Consider the following 6,000-nt stretch of genomic DNA (forward strand, 5'->3'; position numbering starts at 1 on the left):
CCTAAATCAGGGCAGCAAAATGCCTTCCACAACATAAAAGAGCCACAAGATCCCCTTGCTGTACAGGCCAAGGGTTCGGGGTAATTTTTCACCACCTTTTTGTTCTGATTAGCCAGGTTTAAGTGCTGACTGATGTATTTTATTACCTCTGGATAGTTTCACCTTTCCCCCAGCATTTGTGCTAAGCTAAGCAACTGCTTTTATGAGTCTTCTCATCTCTTGAATTTATATCTATATATTATAGGGATGCTGAGGAGACATGTCCCCACCACTTTTCTGAATACCTGCTCCCACTTTTAATTTGATCTCACTGAGCTAATTCTTCTGAAACATGGGATAACTAATTGTTCCGTGTTTAAGAAAACGAGACAAATAATGCTTTCAGTGGCAGTGTTTTACACAGTGCTTGTCCTTATAGGCATCAGAGAGATGGAAAAACGTGCACAATTCAAAATACACGAAAAATAGCATCAAATCTTTACCTTTTCAGGATAGTCTTGGAAATAACAAGCAACTCGGGCACAGCAAAGGCACACCAGTGCACGGGGTTAAAGGTGAAAATTTCAAGAGGCTTAGTAAAAAAAAAAAAGAAGTTCTTAATAGTTTGGGTATAATGTGTGAAAATGCGAAAAAGAAAAAAAGCAAACGTGACAGTCTCTTAAAATAAGGGTTCATGAACTCTATCGGCTTCATCATCGACTGCCTAGTCGTGCAGATGCAGTTATAGGGGTAATAAACTAGACTTTAATTGTAAAGAGAGGTGTTTATTAAGGAGCATTCAGACACGGCGGATCACTACTGGATCACTTGGTTGGTTTCTTAGAATCAAGCCGTTTCTTTACTTCCCCGGCGTGCTCGGATCTCTCTGCACCATCTGATGAATATTATGGGAACGTGTGATTGAAGCGCATATAGTGTGGGAGGATTCGTTTGTGCGCATCGACGCGCAAAAGAGCACACTATCAGCCAATCAGCTCCCGGTGCGCTGGTTTCGCTCCTGCTTCTCGCTCGAGTGTGTGCGCGTGTGCGTGTATCGCCATAGAGTGTATGGCACGAGTGCGCTGCAACCCCCCCACCTACGCGATCGCAGGCAATAAAGTTTAGCCCGTGAGTTATTTCCTTCCAGTCACTCTCCTCCTTTCCTCTTGCCCACTCGCATTAAAAGCCTCGCTGAGCTCCTGCAGGGAGCTCAGAGCACGGATGGAGCAGTGGATGATGGATGCTGAGGGAGGCCGCGTGATCCACCAGCGAAGGCGCACGGGGAAACTGGCTGTGGTGGTCGCCGTGCAGAACGTGGTGGTGGCTGCCTGCCTGATAGCCACTCTTTTCCTTTACTTGGACTTCCAGAAGGATGTGAGTACGCTGTGAGTGGAGAGCTGATGGGCAAGGATGCGCAGACTTGGTTTATATTTATGAACACTTTGGATGCTTTTTTTTTTTAAAGTCTCCAGTTTAATACAGAGTACAGTGTTTTTTTTTTTTCAATCTATGAACAATTTAGATTTTATCTCAGAAGTTGCTCTATTCATCCAGACAATCATCTCAGCTCATACACGATTTAATAAGATCTTGATATCAAACTCCTACTGAAAGCTAGATACAAACACGGGCGCGTTTGTTTTTTGTTTTTTTATTTTCCTAAGATAACTTTGGGTAACGCATGCGCTCAAAGAGAAAGAAGGCTGCAGGAAAAAAAAATGTTAACCTTTGATTTAAAACAAAAAAATTTTTTTTTTAATACAAGTAACAACTAAGACTACTCACAGGGTTGGGAAGATACTATAAAAGCTGCTGCTGCTGCTGCTGCTGTCATAAGTTTCCTCGTGTCTGAGCGTACCACGGAGAGAGAGCAAACTTAAAAAAGTATCTTTTAACCTGGCCAGATCACCATAGCAACGTGCGCCGAACAGACTTCATTGTCATGAAGAGGTCATTTAGTTGCCAAGTCTTTTTCACACAGCTGCAATTGCAGCGGATACAGCACAGATTAGAAAATTGGTCAGTCTGTTTCTCGGCTCTTTATCACCGACAATATTCAGTCGATAACATTTGTCTTTGATCTGCCCTCAGACTGAAGCGCTTTCCGCACGTCTTTCATTAGAGTATACTACAGTGTCACACCCGAGTGCACGGAGAGCCCGTGATGCGCAACTGGATCAAATCTAAAGTTTCTGAACCTTAACGTTCAGCTGTCAACTTGTAAATATACTCATTGCGAGCGCTAAAAGAAAAAAAAAAAAATATATATATATATATACACATAAACTAATCAGTTCACCGGATTAACGATTTTCTGCAGCATCGGTCTCTCAACTTACTTCAAGCAGCGGTGTTGCATTTTGCCCCCGAGAAAATAAGATATATTCGTTTTCTTTCTTTCTTTTTTTTTTTAATCACATCTCCCACTAGGCGGAACTCGTTTAGTCAATTTTGAGCGGAAGAAGAGCGAAATGACGCATCAGGCGCCCCCTTTGTGCGCGGAGCCTGAAGCAGAAAGCCTGAGCTAACGGAGAAAGTTGATAACCGCCGTTTTTCTGCCCCTTATCTCTGACCGGGGTTTTCTTCTTACAGTTTATCAAGCCAGCTAAAACAGACAAAACCTATGTTCAGCCGTGTTGTTAAAACTTCACCGAAGTACATTTTAAAGTCTTGCTTTAATGAAGACCATAAGGGTGTTATTATATTTTAAGCGTCTGCAGCTTTCTTCCTTGGGAGAGACGCTTATTATTTGAGAGGGGATTATTGAATTAAAACGATCTGGTGCGCGTGCCTGCAGCTGCATGCACTTTTGATTTTCAGTCCTAATCTTAAATTTGGAGTAAGATAAAGTCTTCAAAAGTTTGCCTGAGATAACAACTTCCTTAGTGACACTATAAAAACAACAACAAAAAAAAGGGGGGGGGTGGCAACCTGAATAGGCGCGCTTCTTGAGGCTGTCCAGATATTCTTTGACCTGGATGACTTATAATCTATGTAGAAATAGTTGCATGATTTCTGTATAGTGACGATTATATTAATGACTAACATTTGTTCTACTTTTAGGCCATCTTGTTTATTCTTGCTTTCTTACTCTCACTACTGTTTTTAATCAACCGACTGTGAGACTTTCCCTAGTTTCTGTCGTCTATTTTCACATCACATCACTTAACCACTGTATCAAACACGTTCGTGCTTCCTAGAGTGAAACATCAAGGGATTGCAAAACAGAGCTGTGTGACCTTTTAAAAAAAAAACACTGAGCAGCATTTATAGTCTTAGAATGTGATGAGGGGAATGCAGAAAACCTAGTCAAACAATAAGCCTCTAATCTTTGTTTTCTTTCCTTAACAGACTTCAAGTGACACGGTTGCACACATAGAGTTTTATCCCATTACAGGTGAGAAAAATTAAACCTTTAGTTTCTGTGCTGATCTTTCCACCCACATTCATACTGAAAAAGACTACAAAGATTCATATCAAGGAAACAAGTATGCTTTCACCTTTGTTTTTTGTCTCACTCTGCACTCTTGGTCTCACATTGTATTTTCATTTTTCAGTTACCAATGGAAGTGGAAATGTAAATATCACACTGACGTTTCCGGAAATTGCAAGCAACTATAGTATGGACGTGAACAAGGATAAAAGTAAGATCTACATTAAATGCAAAGGGCCCTACATTTGGTATATGGACGTGTGCTTCAAGTCCCTGGGTAAAAGGGAAGTGGCTAAAGGGAGGCTGGAGCTGAAAATGGCTGATACTACTGTCAGTTATGCCACACTGAATACAGCCAGTGAGGTCTGCAGGGGGCACCAAAGTATAGTCTATCTCAGGGCAAACACGGAGTCAAGTGTGCAATTGATCTCCACAGGACAATTCAAGCTCATGAATGTGACTATGGGTCTGAGCTCTCTGCTGGGAAAAAGGTGCGAATTCTGACGAGGGCCAAAGAAACGCTCTCAGAAGACCAAAACCAGAACTGGATGGCGTGAAAAGAGAACTCAGCACTGATCTGTGTTCATCTGCCGAGAGACAACAGACACACTAAGCCTGATTCAAGCTGATGGCGCAACTTGTGTTGACAGACTCTTCTTTTTCATTATTTTTTTTAATCACCTCAGCCAAGGTTGCTGTGAAATTTTGACAGTGTGTACAGCCCTGGACACAAAGAACATGGTGCATTTTGGTAGTGACACAGTGACTTAAAAAACAAAACAAAACAAAAAACACACAAAATAGGTAAAAACAAAGAAACAAAAAGCCAGTTTTCTTCAGCAGGCCCATTTTACATGCACAAACTCAATATTAGTTCCTGTTCTTAAACCACTTTGATTAAGTTTTTAACTGACTGTTATTTTCTTTATTGGCTTATCAGTCACATCATTAATTGTGTGATTCTTAAAGCAAATTGTGTTTGTTTTTTTCCCCTCATGGTGCTTATTACCACTTGCTGCCAAAGAGTTACATTTTCAACACCAAAAACTAGATATTCAGCTTTCTCTTATGTAAGAAGATAAAAAAAAAAAATAAGCTGAAGAGACTGACTTAAACGCCTACCGATAACTGACTTTTAAAGGTTTACATAAAATATAATAAGTAACAGCTTTGTCAAGGCTGAATATTCAGCCGGATGTCCTGGCTTATTTACAGGCTGCTGCTTGTTAACAGGTCTTGAAGTTTCAGCACTCCTCAGGTGTACCCTACTTTTATAGTATATCCCATAATATCCAGTACTTTAGTTTTTATAACTGTTTGTTGTACCAAATGAATGTATTTGTTATTGGTGCATTTATTTCCTGTGAAGCTCCGACCTGAGTCTGTAAACTTTCTGTGTGCCTACAAGACATTCCTCACACATTTTTATATTGCATTGACTGCCAGAATATCAACAAGACCAGAACAGTAACATGTAGGAGAGCCTTTTTGGTCTATGATGTTAGACATTGTCTAATTTAGTTTGTGCTTGTGGTCCTGGAATTTTACTTATTATATAGGTTTGATGCAGCAATCACACTGGCACACAGACTGCTCGGAGTAAAGACTAGAGAGGAGATGAATAGATGAATGTAATGGGAGGTTTGGAGGCTTTGATTGTATATGCACTCACAATGTACACATTCCTTGATGTGTGTGTGTGTGTGTGTGTGTGTGTGTGTGTGTGTGTGTGTGTGTGTGTGTGTGTGTGTGTGTGTGTGTGTGTGTGTTTAAATTATGTATAAAGCACAGACCAAGTGTTGACTGAACCCCTACAAAGTTCATTGTATTTTGGTGTATTAGTTAAGCTATTATATTTAAAATAAAAGCCATATTTTCATGATTGTGTGACACACTGTAAAACATCCGGTACAACGTTATAAGGAATGTCGTATTCAGTATCATGTTTGATTGCACTGGATGGTTTGACGATTTCTTTTTTTTAAATAAAATATTTTATGCAGACTTTAAACAAAAACAGTGTTTACAGTGTTTCAAATGATCCAGTACTGGTTATACTTGGAATGTTTGCAAAACTGAGCTAAAGGAGTCTTCCTGTTTTCACTGGATTTTCTGCTGCATTGATGCAACAATGTACACTTAATCCAGGGATTATAGACAGTGTTTCTACCTCCTGTAAGCTTTGGCCCAGAGCAAATGTTGTGATGAAACTTTAATAAAAAAGAGTTTCCATTTTGCAATAAGCTTCACTTCTTTGTTTTGATCGTTCCGACTCTCACTCTCCCCCTCCCTGTGTGTGTGTGTGTGTGTGTGTGTGTGTGTGTGTGTGTGTGTGTGTGTGTGTGTGTGTGTGTGTGTGTGTGGCTCCTGTGAGAGTAACCGGTTTCATCATCATGACCTGATATGTTCAACCTTGCTCAACCAAAAGTGAAAGTGAATTGCACAAGAAGCCTAACATGACACTGCTTATGTACAGGTATGTACACTTCTGAGCTTTAGGCTGCACTTTGAGTTTCACACTCACTTTAACCCATTAAGCTTAGAGATCTATAGGGCCATGCAGAAGTGTTGAGACACCCCTCGTTTCT

The sequence above is a fragment of the Archocentrus centrarchus genome, chromosome 4 (assembly GCF_007364275.1).
Source record: "Archocentrus centrarchus isolate MPI-CPG fArcCen1 chromosome 4, fArcCen1, whole genome shotgun sequence".
Lineage (NCBI taxonomy): Eukaryota > Metazoa > Chordata > Actinopteri > Cichliformes > Cichlidae > Archocentrus > Archocentrus centrarchus.